This window comes from Herpailurus yagouaroundi, unplaced genomic scaffold, assembly GCF_014898765.1.
Source record: "Herpailurus yagouaroundi ecotype Mexico unplaced genomic scaffold, PumYag 28, whole genome shotgun sequence".
NCBI classification, from domain to species: Eukaryota; Metazoa; Chordata; class Mammalia; order Carnivora; family Felidae; genus Herpailurus; species Herpailurus yagouaroundi.
The window spans coordinates 66133934-66154710 of NW_024412376.1; the positions used below are offsets into that span (position 1 = coordinate 66133934).

Below are 20777 nucleotides of genomic sequence, written 5' to 3' on the forward strand. Positions count from 1 at the left end.
TGCTGAAACTATTGTCTACTAATGATGGTCAGCATCATGCTGATATCCCTGTTTTAATTAAAACTGAAGACAAATTCATTTCACTGTCCTATGAAAATGTGTTTGGGTTGCCTGTCTTATCACAGTGCCAGTAGAGGAAGGAATTATGACTAGTGCTTATGCCTTTAATTTATTTTTAGGGTTATTATGTAACCACATTCAAAGGTATTTTTGCTGAGATATTATTTAAATAATCTCACCTGATTCCTGTTCAACCTAAACTCTTTGGTGAGAGTGAGAAAAGCTTCAAGCTTTCTGTGAAATTAATTTAAATGATCCTATCAAATTGATTGATCACCTTGAGCTTCTGTTACATTCTAGAACATCAGCTGAAACAGAAACATGTCAGACATTGCCTATGCATACACAGTCTTATTAATTATAAAAACAATTCAATTGATCACAGAACTTAATTTTTGAGAATTTAAGGTGATGCTAGCTGAAGGTATGGAGAGCTAAGCTGGTATTTTTAGGAATATTTATTTATTTATTTATATTTATTGTGTGTGTGTGTGTGTGTGTGAATGAGAGAGAGAGAGAGAGAGAGAGAGAGAACACAAGCAGAGGGCAGAGGATAGGGACAGAGAGAGAGAGAGAGAGAGAGAGAGAGAGAGAGAATCTTCAGTAGGCAAGCACTTCACACTGAGTGTGGAGCCCAACATGGGGCTTGATCCACAACCCTGGGATCATGACCCAAGCCAAAATCAAGAGTCTGCCATTCACCCAAATGAGCCCCCCCAGGCACCCCAGAAACTTTTCTATGGTTCATTATCACCAAGGGAATGTAAAAAATATGGAATCGCTTCCTCTACATATACTTTTTTTGTCTTATGTTTTAAAGCTATCTTAAGATTTATTTGAATTTGTTTGCTCTGTAAAAACTATTTGACACACAGTGTACTTTTCGGTATGTTCCATGCTCCACTAGAATAGCTCACGTGCCAGTACAGAGTTTAGAACTGAGTCGTGGAAATAAGAATCACCCACAAAAATGCTAACCCATATGTAGAGTAAGTCAATATAAAGGAATTAATTCAGATAGGAAATACACTTGAATAAAAGTTTTCAAATTATTTTTCTAAAATGTGAAAATATATATTTTTTAATTCCATGCTCTAGAATATCCATATGGGTCTGCCTATCCCACAGAGTATCCCAATGGGCACCAGAATTTATAAGCCCCTTCTTCAGATCATTCTTTCTAATTCTCCCCATGGGTGAATAGAGGTGTTATACCCTTTCTACATGCACAGACCAACTGAAGGGGCACTGACTTGTCACTTATTCAAGTGGTAAACACGAACTTTGGACTCTAATTTGTTTGAATTCAAAAGTGCTATCTTTTCATTTTTATGGGTATCGTTGTTTGTGGTTTCCATTTCAAAATGTTACTCCTACATAAGAGCCGCCAGATAAAATACTGGATGACTAGTTATGAATTTCATGTAAACGATAAATTGCTTTTTAGTATTGTTTTGTAATGTTGAATGGGACGTATTTATATAAAAATTAGTTCTTTATCTGAAATTCAAATTCAACCGGTGATTTTCTATCTTTATTTGCTAAATCTAGAAATCCTCCATGGAAAGATTTCAGGAAAAGTGACATTTTGTCTGGACCAATAAATATTAGTAACAGATTTAAAGAAGGTATTTCAAGAGCAGAAAAAGGCAAGATTATCTACCTTTCTGAAATTTATTATGGATGTGTAATGTGAAGACAGAATTTAAAAGTATTGAACTCTCTCTCTCTCTCTCACTCTCTCAGGAGTCCATGCCCACTCAAGTGGCAACAATCTTCCTTTCTTATTGTTTAGTAGAATTATCAAGCTCACTTGAAGATTTCTACAAGCACCAAGCAGAGCCAAGCTGTGAGGAAGCAGAATGTTGGCTGGATATTCATAAAATGGTAATCTAATCTGCTCCTTTGTGAATGAGAAAACAGTGCCCCTATTTTATTATCACCCTTACTTGCAATTTCTCCTTACATCAATTTTTTTTTCTTTTCAAATTTTTGTTTAAAGTCTAGTTAGTTAATATACAGTGCAACATTGGTTTCAGGAGTAGAATTCAGTGACTCATCACTTACATACAACACCCAGTGCTCATCACAAGTGTCCTCCTTAGTATCCATCACCCATCTAACCCATCTCTCACCCACCTCCCTCTGTCAACCCATAGTTTGTTCTCTATCATTAAGAGTCTACTGGGGCATCTGGGTGGCTCAGTCAGGTGAGCATCCATTACTGTTTTTTTTTTTTAAATCCAAGTTAGTTAACATATATTGTTATAATGGTTTCAGGAGTAGAATTTAGTGATTCATCACTTCCATATAACACACAGTACTCATTCCAGCAAGTGCCCTCCTTAATGCCCATCACCCATCTAGCCCATCCCCCACTCATCTCCCTCCATCAGCCCTCAGTTTGTTCTCTATTGTTAAAGGTCTATTATGTTTTCTTTCCCTCTCTCTCCCCCCACCATATGTTAATCTGTTTTGTTTCCTAAATTCCCATATGAGTTAAATCATATGGTTTTGGCTTTCTCTGGCTGACTTATTTCATTTAGCATAATACACTCTACCCCCATCCACATCATTGCAAATGGCAAGATTTCATCCTTTCTGATGGCTGAGTAATATTCCATCTTGTATATATACCACTTCTTCTATATCCATTCATCAGTCAATGGACATTTGGGCTCTTCCCACAGTTTGGCTATTGTTGATAATGCTGCTATGAACATTGGAATGCATATACCCCTTCGAATCTGTATTTTTGTATCTTTTGGGTAAATACCTAATAGTGCAGTTGCTAGATCATAGGGTACTTCTATTTTTAACTTTTTGAAGACCCTTCATACTATTCTCCAGAGTGGCTGCACCAGTTTGCATTCCCACCAGCAGTGCAAGAGGGTTCCCCTTTCTCCACATCCTCACCAACACCTGTTGTTTCTTGTGTTGTTAATGTTAGCCATTCTGACGAACATGCTGGTGTGAGGTGGTATTTCATCATGGTTTGGATTTGTATTTCCTTGCTTCTATCACTTAAAAAAATATAAATATTGTTTGTAGTTAAGAAAACAGTTTTTAATCAAGCTTCAAAATTTATAAGCCATGTGAATTTGGACAAATAATTTATTTGCAACTCACATTTCTGGATGGAAAATAGAGCAAATGATGCTTACTTCCTAGGATAGCTGTGAAATTATTTGGAATGTAGTTAAAAGCACATAATATAGTTAATACCTAGAAAATGATAAATGGCCAAATAAATGGGTAAGCATTATTTCAGGCCCTCCCTAACCAGATACCGCATTTCCCAAGATTATTAGAAATTTATTTATTTTTTACAACTACTCATTTCTGTAAGAATTGCACAGAGTATTATTTTACCCATCTGTTTTGAATCTTCAACTGAAATTATGCAGAAGTATTAAGGAGATAACAAGGGCGCCTGGGTGGCTCGGTCGGTTAAGCGTCCGACTTCGGCTCAGGTCATGATCTCATGGTCCGTGAGTTCGAGCCCCGCGTCGGGCTCTGTGCTGACAGCTCAGAGCCTGGAGCCTGTTTCAGATTCTGTGTCTCCCCCTCTCTCTGCCCCTCCCCTGTTCATGCTCTGTCTCTCTCTCAAAAATAAATAAATGTTAAAAAAAATATTTAAAAAACTGTGTACACAGCCACGACTTCATCTAGTTGACTCAGCACATGGACTGGAGTGTGTTGCTTTACAGACTCCATCCAATGACTCAGGTTCGAAAGAAATCCTAAGGTCATCTTGACCAAATCTCTATCTCCCTCCAGGACTGTCTATTGGCCAAGTCTCCCTAGGCAGTTACATAAGAAAACACGGCATACCCAAGAGGACGTGGAGATCCCATGTGTAGTTTGCAGTCTGTTCAGAGGGTCCGTAGAGGCATGAATGTGATCATGCAGGGAGAACTGGAGGCACTCACATCCTTCAGTTTGCTTCCACCAGAGAAGCTCCACTTTGGGCTATTATACATCATTGGGTTCTATGTGATGATAAATGTTCTATGAGAGAGTTTTGTGGCTACAACTATTTGAAAAATACAAAATATATCAAGAGATACAGAAAAGAAAGACATGGCAGGCACTAGTTGCCTGCAAAAAATCCACTTACCCCAATTTTATTTAACACTATTTATTGTTAGCAACAGCAAAGTGCGTACCTATAAAATGCCTCCCTTTCAGCTTCTCTTCCCCCTCCTTTCTGCCACCGATGCAGACATTATTGCTGGATCTGCTGTACCTAGTTCATAACTCACAAGTCAACTTGAGAATGGGAACTGAGTTCTATATATGGCAAGGCAAAAAAAAAAAAAAAATAGAGAAGCTCTGGGGCAATAATGACGGACCAATTAAACCTGCCTGGATGATCTCTTTGGGCTGTTTCTCACATGAGAAAAAAAAAAGAAAAAAAAAAGAAAATGAAAAACCTAATTTACATAAGCCACTGTTTTAAGCTCTTACTTTTTTAGTCACATATAATTCCTAAAGAATACAAAAGGTAATACTTATTCGTTCACACTTGTTTGCTTGTTTATTTATTTATATTTATTTTGGGGATGCGTGTGTATATGTAAAGCCAACCTTAAAGGGAAACAATAAATTGAAACACTGTTAACGTGGGCTGTAAAGCAAAGAAACTGAACTGTCGCTGGTAGAAGTTAGTCAACATTTGAAAAGTTAAATATATTCAAATTTGCAGGTTCGAAGATCCCAAAGTTTTCAAAGAATTAGAAATATAGTCACATGACCTTTAGTACGAATAGCAGCCTTTTTAGTATATAAATTAAGAGTACTGTTGTTTTAGCTTTTACTTTTGCCAGGTTTGACATCCTGTGAGATTTCTCTTATACCCCTCAATATCCTCCTCCCACTCTTGAGATCTACTACGGTCTCTTTAGCAGTGAAAGAGTTGGTTAGGAAGAATTTGAGGACGAGCAACAAAGTTTCTCAAACTACTCAACACTTTCTGTTTCAAATCCTCAAGATGCTTCATAAAAGCCATTAAGTAAAATTATCCACACGATTCTTAGAAAATGAGCAAATAATAGTAACTTCATAGGCCTAAATAATATTAAAAGAATTAGGCGGGGAGCCTGGGTGATTCCGTTGGTTAAGTGTCTGACTCTTGATTTTGGCTCAGGTCATAATCTCACAGTTTGTGAGATCAAGCCCTGTGTCAGACTCTGCACTGAGAGTGTGGAGCCTGCTTGGGACTCTCTCTATCCTTCTGTAGCTGCCCCTCCCCAATTTGAGTCCTCTCTCCTTCTCTCCCTCTATCCCTCTCAAAATAAATGAATAAACATTAAAAAATTTAAAACAAGAATTAGGTAAATTAAAAAACAGAATTAACAAAAGTAATAAGTAGTAATAAAAGGTAAGAGGTAGTAAAATGAGCAATGGTCATTATTTTATGAATATTGGCCCTTCGTGGTTTACTAGACACCATTTAGAAATTGATTTACAGTTATCTGTAACCTGGGTCAAACTCTACATGAGCATAAATGCTTTTGAATGTATCTACAATCAGATGGGTTTTGATTCGCTAAAATCAGTGCATTTGTACTTTACAAACATGAATAATACAATAACTGAAGTGATTTATAAGTGATAAAGAAAAACTTTGCTTTGAAAAGTAGCTGAGGCAAGTACATATATAAGGGAGGTAGTCTTCATAGATGATGTACCTTTAAATCATTATCCTTAAAAGATTTTCCTCAGTTCAAGAGAATTCATCTTTTTGATTAAACATGTCACTAGTCACATCAGCAGAACTGACAAGAGCAAATCATAGATGGCAGATATTGCAAATAGGTTAACCTCAAATTCAACATATGTTAGGGAGAATTTTCATATTTCATTGCGGAAAAAAGATTGGCTCGACACACCTTGTTTATGATTATCTTGAAATCAGTGATAAGAACAGCACCTACCCCATTTGAAGGCAGGAAAAGTATGACTCATCATTGATTCCTGATTAAATCCACTTAATTGTTGTGGACACTATACTTCCATGCAATGTTTTTTGGTGATTTTCCTAAAAACAGTGGGTCTCAAACCATAATCTGACAGAATCTAAAAGTCTATAAGGGCAGACTAAATGTATTGATGATATGATTGCAAAATCGTTCATTTTCGTATGATCATTTGAAAAAAAATCAATGGAAAAAATTTTGTTTACTTTTTTTTTATAAATGTGTCATAAATCTTTTCCAATTTCCACTTATCTATTAGTAAGTGTTATCACAGCATGAATAAACTAAAACATGAGTCAATAATTATTACTTAATAAGCTGGAAGCATTATTAAATATTTATACAATGTTATTTTCAAGATGTGAAAGACTGCATATATAAAAAATATAGTTGTCTTCATTAATTTGCACAATAGAATTTAGCACAGAAATGTTTCATGGTATGATTTAAAGAACACCAGGAGTCCTATGTATTCGACCATCAAGTTTGCCCTAAAACAACGTTATTAAAAGGCAACTCTGGAGATGGCCACTTAGAATTCAAATTTGGCAACTCTTGTTGACTTTCTTTTTAAACTTGTTTTTATTGTTAATTGCTAAGAGTGATTAATTCCCATTTTTTTTAAGTACCGTGAATAAACAGGTCCAGATGAAATTAGAATATTGGTTAGACAAGGCTAATAGACATTTCTCAGAGTCTGCTGCCAGAGCTCAATTCATATCATCATCAGCTGCCACCCAGGATGCTTACCATAACCTCCCCTCGGGTTCCCTAGATCCATGGTTGCTTCCCAGCAATCTCTGTCAATCTTTATTCACTTACTCTAGCCAGAATATTTTCAAAGCACAAATCCGATCAAATCACCCATGACTACATGCACGTGGGCATGCACGCATGCACGCACACACACACATTTTGTTTATAATACCTTAGTGAATGTCCACGGCTCTTCTGTAAAAATCTAAATTCCTGGCAGACCTTGTATGGTCTCTCCTCTCTCACTACATAGGAGCTCCTCTCCAACTCCCTCACTGGACACTAGCTATACTTACCACCTTTCTAGTTCTTGAAGAATCTAGTCCCTCTGCTACAGTACCTATGAATATGCTTATCCCTCTGCCTGAAATGCTCTTTACCTGCTTTGATGAAGTCAATATTAGATCTGAAATCATCACTAAATTGTCGCTTGCTTAGGAAATACTTCCCCGATTTACTTGCCTATGTCAAATCTTCTTACATGATCTTATGTCTTCAAATAACACTTAATTCAAATAATATTTTTATCTTTATGTGATATTTCATTAATATCTTCTTTCTTTATCCTCTAGGCTGTAAGTTCCATGAGATGAGAAACTGCATCAGTTTTTGTCCATCATTGCCTCCCTAGTACTTTGCACATGGTGGCTCCTGAGTAAGTAATTATGGAATGAATTGTACTTCCAGGCACTAAGAATTAGAATGATTTTATGTAGATTATAGTACCTTTCCCATATTCTTCTCATAACACAAATAATGACTAGAAACACAATCATTTTCTTAACTATTTCCTGCTAACCTTACTTTGACTTTAAATGAAATATTACTTATCCCCCTCTCAACCCAGCATGGATCCTGAGCATCTATTAAACACTGAAGCATTATGGTTCTTAGTGGTCCAGATTATCCGAATAATGCATTTTAAGAATACAAGCACTCTTTCTTTATGTTAATCTACATTTTGAAATGCACACACATACACATGTACATACACACTGGCAGAACATCAATTAATCTTAATCATAGAGACATTTTACTAATAGAATAATGAGGTACCCTGGGAACAAGAATATTCTCAATGTTTTAATATGTGATTTTGTTTTTTAGAACGTAATAATAGGAAAAGGGCTCATGATGTTCCCTTAAAGGTGCATTGCATAACATTCCCAGGGTCTCTATCATTTCTTATCTTTATTTCCATTATACTCATTTTCCTATGGTCCCTACAATTTGTTTTGTGCTTTTCTTTGATTTTGTGAGTTGAATTATAACTGCATTCATCTCAGTTATTTCTTGAACCAAAACGTAAATGCTTTCGACTGATTTTTTTTCTCTTTTCACTCCGTCCACCCACCCAGTTTCTCTCTCTGCTGTTCTCACTATTGTTTTCTTTTTTTTTTAATATTTTTAATTTTTTTTAACATTTATTTATTTTTGAGACAGAGACAGAGCATGAACGGGGGAGGGGCAAAGAGAGAGGGAGACACAGAATCGGAAGCAGGCTCCAGGCTCTGAGCCATCAGCCCAGAGCCTGACGTGGGGCTCGAACTCACGGACCGCGAGATCGTGACCTGAGCTGAAGTCGGTCGCTCAACCGACTGAGCCACCCAGGCGCCCCTTAAAAATATTTTTAATGTTTATTTATTTTTCAGAGAGAAAGTGTTCATGAGAGCATTCAACAAATTGAAGAGGGGCGGAGAAAAAGGGAGACACACAATCTGAAGCAGGGTCCAGGCTCTGAACTGTCAGCAGAGCCTGATACAAGACTTGAACCCACGAACCACAGGATCATGACCTGAGCCAAAGTCAAACCCTTAACAGACTGAGCCACCCAGGTGTCCCTTGCTATTATTTTCTAAGTAGGCTTTAGCCTACATCTTGTATCATTTTTGACCCAGGTATTCTTTTGTAGAATGTTTTTCTTTGTAAAAATTCCAAATGGCTAAAGTGTTATTACTGTTATTGTGAAAACATTTATGTCAGTTCCTAATTTCACACCATTAATTTACTAAATAATGTGGCTTATGCTATTTATAGTTGAAAATTTGTGGATTTTTTTATGATGTAATTTAAAAAGTTATAACTATTCTGTGGATAGTGAAAAGATGGTGTGTACTTTGTTGAGAATTTATTACATCATCCTTTGACATCATTTAAAGTCCTCTATTTTACATATTTAGTTGATTCATTGATACAGACTGATATCTCATATTATCGTATTCTTGGCAACTGACCTTATATTGAAATCTTTTTTATCAAAAACAAATCACAAAATAAATCCGTTTTATTTTACAGATTGCAATATGTGCTATTTAGTAATTAACAGTTTTAACTCTATATTATTTTGAACAGAACACTTTAGCAGAATGAAATTCCCCTGTCAGAGGTACATCTCTTTGCCTTTAGTTCTGCTTTATATATTAAAATTATCATCTTGATTCATTTGTGTTTGCATTCATTTCATACATTGCTGTTCAGCAATTTATACTCAGCATTCTACATCATTTTTACTTTATTATCTACTGCAAAGAGTGTATTTGGAAGTGAATAGGCAAAGTCATTTCTGATGTTTTCTTTACTCACTGATTCTCATGAAAAGAGGAATATCTTACAAGAATGGTTAATGTGTGGTGATCTGTGAGTCAGCTGTATCCTCTTTCCTCTTTGGAATCTGTTCTCCTGCACAGAGCATGCACTCTGCTCTGCTCTGCGTCCTGTTGTAAGTTGGGTAGAAAAGGCACTGCCACTACAACAGGAGGCCTGTGATCATCCAGCGCTGCCTGCTGGTCAAATCTTTCTGATTCAGGACTCAGTGTTCAGAAACTATTGTTGCTACATACCTAGGCCACATTCTTCAACCATCTACCAGAAAAAGGCAGACTTTGTGATTTCCATTGATCCAACTAATGAGTCTCACTTGAGTCAATTCCCAACTTCAGGAGCACTAGTCAAGGAATCAAGGAGTGGGATCTGGCTAGCAGTGTTGCATGTACAGATGGAAGCAGATCATGTGGCTTTAAAAAAATTTTTTTCATGTTTATTTATTTTTGCTGAAGCAGTCTCCAGGCTCTGAGCTGTCAGCACAGAGCCCGATGTGGGGCTCAAACCCATGAACTGATGCTCAACCGACTGAGCCACCCGGAAACTTCCTGTGTGACTTTTTAATGCTGTCATTTTGTGATGGTTTATATGTCCATGTAAATAGTTTTTATGGTTGTGTAGTTGATTCTAACTAATGTGGCCTTGGTATATAATTTTAGGCCTTAGAATACTTGTGTGTGTCATGCCAAATACCCCAGACCACCATCAAACTATGCCAGAGCTTAGGTGCATGTAAATTATAGAAGTATAACTTGGTCTGGTATTGTAGGCAGAGCTGATGCATGGAACGAATTATCTTAAGAAACTCATTTATTTCCATTCAACACTCTCTTTGAACCAAGCAGAATTATAATAATAATTTTTGATGCTTTGGATGTTTCTATACCTAGTTCTGCAAAGTTCCATGTGCGTCACATATAGAGCAAATGAAGAATCAAATTTTTAGGCCAGCCCTAGTAAAGCAAAAGTGGCTAACTATCCTCCACAATTATCTGTGTTTTCTCCCACTTCTATAGTTAAGTTTTGGCTAAGCACACTGCCACCCATGTTAGAATACTCTTCCCATATTGTCTTCAAGTTATCTGTGTCCATGTGATAGTTCTGGCCAATAGAAAGGGAGCAAGAAATTACGAGATAAATTTATAGGTCAGGTCCTTTAACAGAAAACAAATAAATATCTTTGATATACTTACAAATCAATAGGAAAAATGAAAACTAACTAATTAAAAGTTGGGCAAATAACTTGTACAGACACTGCACAAAGGAAGATATCCAAGTGTCGACTAATCATATGTAACATATTCTCAATCTCAGTTGTCATGAGAGGAATGGACACTAAACCCAGAGTGAAACACCACTACGTAAAAAACATAATGGCTAACATTAAAAACATTCTCAGTATCAAACCATGATGAGCATGTGGAGCATCTGGAACTTTCATACACTGCTGTTGTGAGCGTAAAATGGTGGAATCACTTTAGAGACTCTATGGCATTTTCCAATAAAGAAAAACATATCCTCCCCAATGCCCTAGAAAATCCACTCCTATTTATATATGGAAGAGAAATGAATGCATAAGCTCACACACACACACAAAAACCGATATAAGAATTCTCTTAGAAACAGTTTTTTTGGTAATAACTCAAAATTACAGACAATTCACATGCCCAGAAACAGCAGGATAAAGAAACAGCATGTATATTAGTATTGCACACTATGCCACAGTGAACATGGACAAAGGGGAGCTATAAGCAACAATTATAAATCTTAGAAATGTTGATTTTAAGAAGCATTATACAAAATAAATCATAGACTATACATATCATTTATATATAGTTCAAACGCAAGCCATATTGTTAATAGAAGTATATGTGTTAGCCATAAAGAAAACACAACAAGTATTATGAAAATCAAGATAAGGGCTATCTAGCCCCCACAGGCGACGAAAAGAGGGATACAAGTTTTAAGAGACCCATACAGGGATTCTGGCCTGGCAGCAATGTTCCAGTTCTTGACTTAAGTTGTGGTTACATGGGTGTTCATTATGTAAGTAGTCCTTAAATTCTGTCTATATTTTAGGCATGTTTTATATTTATGCTACATTTCACAATGTTTAAACGTTAAAAATGAGTTTTGACTGTGGAATTAAATAAAACTGGGCAAGTTCTTTGGTCTCTTGTGGTCTGGGTGTTTTAATCTAAGAAATGGTGATGAATATGGCAACTTAATAGCGTGCTTTGGTGATTAAGATAACATATTCAGCTCTCCATGATTTTATCCTTCTTACAAGATAGTAAGTTGGTCTGTTACTGTTTCAAAGATTCTGGTAGAAGGCCTGAGATTCCTGGGTCAGAAACAGCAGATTTGAATACTCATAGCACGGCAAGTAACATGAGCATCAGCAGGTTTGCATGAGATATCCTTACCCAGAAGTCCTATGGAAGTGACATGCTATGGCCCAGATGGATGCTGTGTACACAGAGCTTTGCATCAGAGCTGAGAAGCACCACTGACTTGATAAAATGCAATAAGAAAGTCTGCTCTTTGTTCCAGAGGGAAACATTATCTCATCTTTCAAGGTCACTTGCAATCAGAACCCTGAAATCATGCAGGTAAGGAGTGATCAGGGCTTTGCAGTCTTGTTACACCCTGCAAGATGTGTAGGAATGCAAGTGACATATAGTGGACTGTCTCTAAACTTGCATATTCCTCAGGCAGTAGAATCAACAGCTTAGGATAATGATATGGTAATAAGAAAAATACATATAGTACCTCAATTATAAATTTAAAAAATACATAATAAATGGCACTGGAGTAAATGGATATCCATGTAGGGGGAGGGGAGGGAAGGTGAATGAACTTTTACCCCTGCCTTGCACTATTTGGAAAAAAAAAAAAGAAAAAAAAAAGAAGATGGATCAGAGAAATAAACGTGGAAGCTAAAACTATAATGTTCCTAAAAGAAAACAATAAATCTTCATGACTTTGGTATAGGCAAATATTTTAACACTTTAATATAATGCATAGAGCTCTAAGAAAATTTTAAAATGAAATGTTTTTATCAAACTTGAAGACTTTTGCTCATCAAAGTTTCCATTAAATAATGAAAGGCAAGTGATATATTAGGAAAATAGAGTTCCAGTACATATATCTGACAAAGGACTCATATCCATAATATACAAGAAAAAAAAAAACCTAAAGGAGTTTGTGACCACTAACCCAGCCTTGCAAGAAATTTTAAGGAAGACTCTTTGAGTGGAGAAAAAAAACAAAACAAAAAGACCAAAAGCAACAAAGACTAGAAAGGACCAGAGAACATCACCAGAAACACCAACTCTACAGGCAACACAATAGCACTGAATTCATATCTTTCAGTACTCATTCTAAATGTCAATGGACTAAATATTCCAATCAAAAGACATAGGGTATCAGAATGGATAAGAAAAAAAGACCCATCCATATGGTGCTTACAAGATACCCAGCAGAATACCCAAAGCAATCCTGAAAAAGAAAACCAAAGCTGGAGGCATCCCAATTCTGGACTTCAAGCTGTATTACAAAGTTGTAATCATCAAGACAGTATGGTACTGGCACAAAAACAAGCATACAGATCAATGGAACAGAATAGAGAACCCAGAAATTGAGCCACAAATGTATGGTCAACTAATCTTTGACAAAGCAGGAAAGAATAATCAATGGAAAAAAAGACAGTCTCTTCCACAAATGGTGTTGGGAAAACTGAACAGCAACATGCAGAAGAATGAATCTGGACCACTGTCTTACACAAAAGTGAACTCAAAATGAATGAAAGACCTAAATGTAAGATAGGAAGCCACCAAAACCCTAGAGGAGATAACAGGTAACAACATCTTTGACCTCAAGCACAGCAACTTCTTACTTGACATGTTTCCAAGGGCAAGGGAAACAAAAGCAAAAGTGAACTATTAGGACCTTATCAAGATAAAACCCTTCTGTACAGTGAAGGAAACAGTCAACAAAACTGAAAGGCAATCAACGGAATGGGAGAAGACATTTGCAAATGAGATATCAGATAAAGGGTTAGTATCCAATACAAAGAACTTATCAAATCAACACCCAAAAAACAAATAATCCAGTGAAGACATGGGCAAAAGACATGAATAGACACTTCTCCAAAGAAGACATCCAGATGGCCAATAGGCACATGAAAAAATGCTCAGTGTCACTCATCATCAGGGAAATACAAATCAAAACCACAATGAGATATCACCCCACACACCTGTCAGAATGGCTAAAATTAACAACTCAGGCAATAGCAGATGTTGGCAAGGATGAGGAGAAAGGAATCCCACTGCTGGTGGGAATGCAAATTGGTGAAGCTACAATGGCAAACAGTATGGAGGTTCCTCAAGAAATTAAAATAGAACTACCCTACAGCCCAGCAATTTCACTACTAGGTATTTGTCAAAAGGTTACAGGAATGCTGATTCGAAGGACCACATGCATTCCAATATATAGCATCACTATTGACAATAGCCAAAGTATGCAAAGAGCCCAAATGTCCATCGACTGATGAATGGATATATAAGATGTGGGTATATATATACAATGGAATATTACTCGGTGATCAAAAAAATGAAATTTTTCCATTTGCAGCAATATGGATGGAACAAGAGTGTATTATGCTAAGTGAAATAAGTAAGTCAGAGAAAGACAAGTATCCTATGATTTCACTCATATGTGCAATTTAAGATACAAAACAGATGAACATAAGGGAAGATAAGCAAAAATAATATAAAACCAGAGAGGGAGATAAACCCTACGAGACTCTTCAATACAGAGAATTGACTGAGGGTTGCTGGAGGGTTTGTGGGTGGGGGAATGGGTTAAATGGGTGAGGGACATTAAGAAGGGCACTTGTTGGGATGTGCACTGGGTCTTATATGTAAATGATGAATCACTAAATTCTATTCCTGAAATCATTATTACCCTATATGTTAACAAGGCTGGATTTAAATTAAAAATGAATAAACAGTAACGCCTAAAAAATGTTAAATCTCCACTCCTGGGCATGATTTTTAGTGTTATAATGAGGTGAGAAGTTGGTGAAAGTTCAGCAGTAGGGTCCATCTTGGTGCAAACTGGTTTGTTCCTGCCTTAGCCAGTCTTTGTAGTCAAGTCCCTCCTTTCAGTATGCATCCTATCTCTGCATTCCTGCAAGGTATGCCTTTCAAGGACTTAGAGTTTTAGCTATCCTGGAGTCCTGGATTTGGTAGTTAGAGCTGAGGTGGTTAGGGCTGAGGACAGAGTCACTCCTTGCTCTGTCTCAATGCTTCACGCAAAACTTTGGGGTTTTTTTCAATTCCTAGCTGCTGCCTTCTGAATATGTACTCTGTGGAAGGCAAATAAACGCTTGTTGAATGTTTGGGTGGGGGGGTGGGAACAATGTAATCATGAGGCAAGAATATTAATTATGTATAAATTGGTTAAATTGAGTCTGTAGAAGAAACGAATCCTTCCAGTTATCTGCAGTGGTGCTTCCCTAGCTGACCCAGTCAGTGTCAACATTAAACCGTAAACTGGGAAGTGCTAGAGCCAAGTTGCCTGATCCATACATTTGCCTCTCCACTTGGAAGGAAATCCCAGAGAGGAGGAATCAGTGCTGGGAACATGTGGACGCTCATTCTTCTGATTCTTCTTTTGTGCAGGGCTGCGACAAATCCAGGCAGCCTGTTTTCTGGCTGGTTTTCTTTCCCTTGCTGTCACCACAGAGGGCTAGGCCTACCACAGAGCAGAGCGTAAAACAGGGAGTCAACATTATTAGTACATAAAAGGCACCCAACAGACAAAGTTTCCTCCCTCTTATTCTTTCTCCAGCCTTCTACTTCTGTGACACATGACATAGCCACTTTCTCCCACATCACATTTTCTTCAGACAACTGAACTTTATCAAAAGCACGCTTTTATTCACAATATTTCATTATGTTTTGCTGTTTTTTGGCCCCAGGAACAACATGTGGAAATGCACAGATTTGTTTACAACACATGATGACATCTCAGACGTTTTGTAGTGTCAGCTAAGAATTTAGGATGGTCTTCGTGAGCTGCCTTTGACAGGTGAGCTTCCCCAGGTTAAGGCTGGGAATCTCACGAACAGCCTATGGCCTTGCTCACTTTCTTTTGAAATACTGGTTTGTTGTAGCTAAAGCAGTTCTTTAAAGGGATCTAAATCTCTTACAGCTGCAAAACACTCTCATCATTCCCTAAGTCTGCAAGGCTCCCCAGGGAACGGTGTAGCTATGGACAGCCAGCTGTAAGAGCAAACATAAATCTCTTTAGAGACTTATATGCTGTCATATTCTGCTAGGGCTTAGAAAGACTGAACCATTTTAATCATTTATCTCCATTTATCAAAATGCTCCAGACAACAAACCCCAAACCATTTTCAGCTGTGAGGCTGCCTTATAATAGCAGAAACTTACCATAGAGTATGTTGATAAGCATGTGCTTGAATAAAAGATCCCTTTGGCCACAGGAACTATTTTATTAATATTGTCCATTAAAACAAAGAACAAACAGCGACTTTGTCACTGATTTTTAGAGTGTATATGAATTTATGGCACACACACACACACACACACACACACACACACATAAAATCTCATGAATTGCTTGACCAAGAAGTCACCAGCATTTCCGTTGTCAATCTTACTTTTAACTATTTGTAAAAGCATGAAAATCTGAACCATGGAAGCATAGATGCATTCCGTGATGAATTCTCCCTTTTTTATACTATTGCTAGATATAGAAAGAAAACATTGTCCTAAGTTTTTTAATTGATAGTTAAGTATAAGTAAATGATGTTCTATTAAATCTCTCTTAATCATTGTAAGAACTAATAAAAATAGATATTTAATTTTAAAAATTGAAGCTTAAAGATAAATGTGTCATTCAGAAGTAGTTAGGGGAGGGGACCTGGGTGGCTCTGTTGGTTAAGCATCAGACTTTTGATCTCAGCTCAGGTCATGATCTCAAGGTTCATGAGATCGAGCCCCATGTTGGGCTCTGTGCTGACAGTGCGGAGCCTAGTTGGGATTCTCTCTCTTCCTCTCCCCTGCTCTCTCTCTCTCTCTCTCTCTCTCTCCCTCCCTCTCAAAATAAGTAAATAAACATCTTTAATAAAAGTATTTAGGGTTGTTTTGGGCACATTGTCTGTATTTGTTGCTATAGTTAATGCAAAAGATCTCTACCCAATAAAGAGCCTTCATTATTCAGAAACAGAGTGGGAGGAGGAACAGGAAACTTCTTCCTTCTGTGTAATCCCCAGTTTGACCCTGGGAGAAAGGTGTTTGTTGATGAGACTGCCTTGCTTCCTATACCACAGTCCCAGGCTGGCTTAGATGGAGGGACACCCCATCAACCAGGCACAACACACCTCTTCCTCCCTTTCAATGTGGCTGAATCAGAGATAAAGACATTGCCATTAGTATGACTCATTTTGTGAAAAACCTCATTGATCTCACTAGGAAGAACCACTCATGCAGTTGTTTAAAGCAAATATAAAAAGGGTACTCTGGGCTCTGGTGACTATCATTCATAGCTTTAAATAAGGATTATTCTTGTTAAAAGTAGGAAACCGGTAAAACTTGATGGAACAGTGGGTATATTGTATTATGTTCTATGAGCAAATTCAAACATTTTATGTATTCAGAAGTAGATATAAGGTAGAAAAGGATAGAATAGGAACATTTTTATTTTTAAAATTTTTATGGAAGTAAAAAAGGTAGAAAATAGAAAATGATTCCTCTTCAAAAAGCATAGGCATTCATGGCTGACGAAAAATAGATGTACTGTATGAAACAGACATGGAGAGATAAGAAGACTTAGGACCAGATGTGCTTGGTGGAAGGACGTGGCCTTTGCTTTACTAATCCCCATGATAAAGTAGATTAATAGAGTGCTTGTGGCTAGGTCATAGGAAGGCCATCAGATGGCCAGAAAGTTGCCTGTGAGTGCTTTCATTGCCAAGTTACCCTGAAGCCCCAAATCAGGATGAGGTTCTTTGGTATACTTTGAAAAAGTTTGACTCAGTTCAAGAACTCTGGGTCAGCTCTTTCCAAAACACCTTACCATAAAACCAGAGTTAGATTTTTTAAAAGAGTTAAATATTTGGGATCAAATATTAGTAATAAATTTACTAATATTGTACTTAAATAGGATATATTTCCCAGCTCAATCACAAAAACTATGGCAAAATTAACTAACACAAATATTTAAATGACTAAACATATAGTTCTAGCCTTTCCAGAAAAAAAAAAAAAGCCTAATTTAAAACCTATTTTTCATGCTTCTAGAGTATACCATCATAGAGAAAATCTAATACTTCTGTCTAGAAGATAAATTAAGATGTCTAAAATTGTAGGATGTCTGCCTTATAGATCTGTCTGGGTAGAAGTTTATGATAGGAAATAAATCTACTCATTATTACACGTTTTTATAACCCAAGCATATATCACCATTCATGACATGGCTGAAAGATCATGTGTTCTGGAGTCAGGCATAAAACTGACTCCCAGGTTTGCCTGTTATTATCTGTACAAATACGCATAATTTACTTAAAATCTCTGTGCCTTGATTTCTTATTTGTAAAATGGGATTAATAATACTTATTCTACAGAATGTTGGGAAGATTAGAGATATTGCATTTTGAGTAACTATCACACTGGTCAATAAAAATAATAGTGTACAATAACACTAATACGTTCATTTTTGAAGAACCCATGTCAATTTAGATATAACAATTCAGAAACCATTCATTCATTCATTCATTCATTCATATAGTGAACACACATTGTTGATTATCACTAGGCTTAGGAATATAAAATGGTAATAGGGAATGAACCTTGACTAATGGATAGTCAAGTTTATCAAAGGTCTTGATAAAATATGTAGACTTTAAAAGCAAATTTGTGAGTTCTTCCAATGAAAGGGATCATTTTTTTTATACATTTTGTTTCTCTGGAGTAGGTACTTGCTAAAGAGATCAAATATAGTGTTACTTTGGCCAAGGATGGAACTTTTCTTCGAAATCATGCTAATCCAACATGAGCAAATTATGGGCATGTTAATAACGTTTTAGTAATAAAATGAGCATTATAAGGCCTCCCCCACTCTAAATTCTCTGTTGAAGTAAGAAGAGCATAGATTAATTAATATGAAAATGAGGAAGTGTCCATTAAGTTGACAAAAAATGAAAAAAAACAAGTATGATAATATCCAGTGTTGTGGAGGACGTGAGAGCACATACACAATCTTATTTAGTAATTTTTGCGCACAACTAAATTTGAGATCCACTGCGGTTGGCAAAGGAAAATAATGAAAAAGAAAGGTTTCTGGTTACTGAACTATTTTGCTTTTAAGATAACAACTAAATCCCCAAGTGAAAAGAAAATGGATGGAAAGTTCTAAAAATTTTCTGTAAGTTTTTCTATTTTATTAAGTATCCAATCTTAATATTATTGTAGATTTAAAAGTAATATAGCCACAGTAAGGGAGTAAGACTACAAAGTCAGCTATAATATATAAATGTGTGAAAAAAGGTCTTCAAAGCAAAGCATCACATTATATCTCCTTCTTGCTAAAGTCAATGCCACCCCTTACCTTGAAGTCTTCCCAGCTGGGGTCCTTGCATTGTCAATTTTCCTTTCTCTCCTCGACATTAATTTGCTTCTTTCCAACTGGATTGTTACATAAATATTAACTTATTCAAATATCTTTATCTAAAGTAAATATATAAATAGTCAAGAACGTATCTACCTTTCCAGATACTGCCTTTTCTCTCTTCTGTCCCCAATAAAGTTTCTTCTATTCATTTTCTCTGTACACTACATATTTTCTCAGCCCTCACTCATGTCTTGACAATACAGTGGGACTTTCATCTTTATCACTCCCGGTGTGCTATTCAACAAAGTCAACAGGGACATACATGGCAATAAATTCAACATTCATTTTCTGTCATCGTTTTTTCACCTTTCTATATAGTCTGTATTATTCCCAGTTGAAACACTTTTCTCCTTTGGTTTTTCTCATCTCTTTCTCCAGTGTCTTTGCTGCTTAGTCTCCTCTACTCAATTAAATGTTGGATGTCCTGACTCAATTAAAAGTCAGTCCAAGATTCTTTTTAGGTGTCTCTTTATATCTGGTCCTTGGGTCATCTGATCAGATCCCAGAACTTCAATCACCTTCTCTATATTTAACCCTCCCACACAAGTACATTTCCAGTCCCATTCTCTCCCCTGAGCTTCAGACTTTTCTGTATGGTCAGTTACTTAATGATAGACTTTGTCCTATATTCCATATCTGAGTCATTGATTTAGTATCCATTTAATTCCATAAACCAAAATCCCAGTCATTATCCTTGATACCTCACTCTTCCTAACCTCCCGTATCTAATCTTTCATCATGTTTTGCCTATTTGCTTTCTGAATGTGAATCATGCACTTTCACTATGAATTGATGTCCACATATTCCATTCTTTCCAAAGCAACCTGCATTGCAGCCAAACTAAACTGTTTGGAATATCACGCTGCTATCCTGCATGCCCCAAAGCCTCAGCTTGAAACTCATAATGGAGTTCCTGAATATTGATCACTTCTGAAACTAAAAAGGAATGGGGAAAAGAAAACAGTATTAATAAGAAAAGAATTAAACAAAAAAGAACATGAACTTTCGGACTTGGGGGATAACGTTCCTTAAAATAGTTAAGCTTCAATCTTATCATCTATAAATATAAATTAATGAGACCTACATACATAACTGTTGAAAATGCTAAACGAAATCAGGTGTAAAGGGTTACATTCTTTACCAAAAAAAAATTCTTAATAAATGCTAGTTCCTTTCCTCTTTGAGAAGTAGAGAGGCAACATTGTTTCTACACAAGAAAATATTGCCAGAATAATCAATTAGTTAGTTGAGGGGGCAGATATTTTTAAGGTGAGGTGATAAACAGAATGAAGTGTTAATAGTGAGGTCCTCTGAGATGAGTACTCAAACTGGCCTTACATTTAAAAAAAATTATGAAAATGATCTTGTTGAGACTAAGAGAACACATGCTCCAAATTATCAGTTCCTAAATGCCAAATCAAAATATATATGGAGAGAGTGGTGTGAATGAGTCAAGAGTTGTCTGGTGATTTTCAATTGAACTGTGTATGTGCAAAAGTGTTTCATACCACATGTAAAAGATGAGAGGCTTGAGTATTCAGCTAAGACCAAAGACATTAAAACTTACTGAGAACATGAGTGAAATATATGGGTTAAAACCAACCAAATGGCAGAAGTACAAGTGTTACTGTTTGCGACAAAACAGAAACCATCCTGTTCTTACATTAAACAGCTTTT

The 20777-nt window shown here is 36.5% G+C and overlaps 1 long non-coding RNA gene across 1 annotated transcript; it reads left to right on the forward strand.

Annotated features, from left to right (window-relative positions):
* The first annotated feature begins 1854 nt into the window (after nucleotides 1-1854).
* On the forward strand, nucleotides 1855-8690 carry LOC121028161 (uncharacterized). Its single transcript, XR_005789111.1, has 3 exons — nucleotides 1855-1947; nucleotides 7370-7452; nucleotides 8450-8690. It is a non-coding gene; the product is annotated as an uncharacterized LOC121028161 (long non-coding RNA).
* The last annotated feature ends 12087 nt before the right edge of the window (nucleotides 8691-20777 follow it).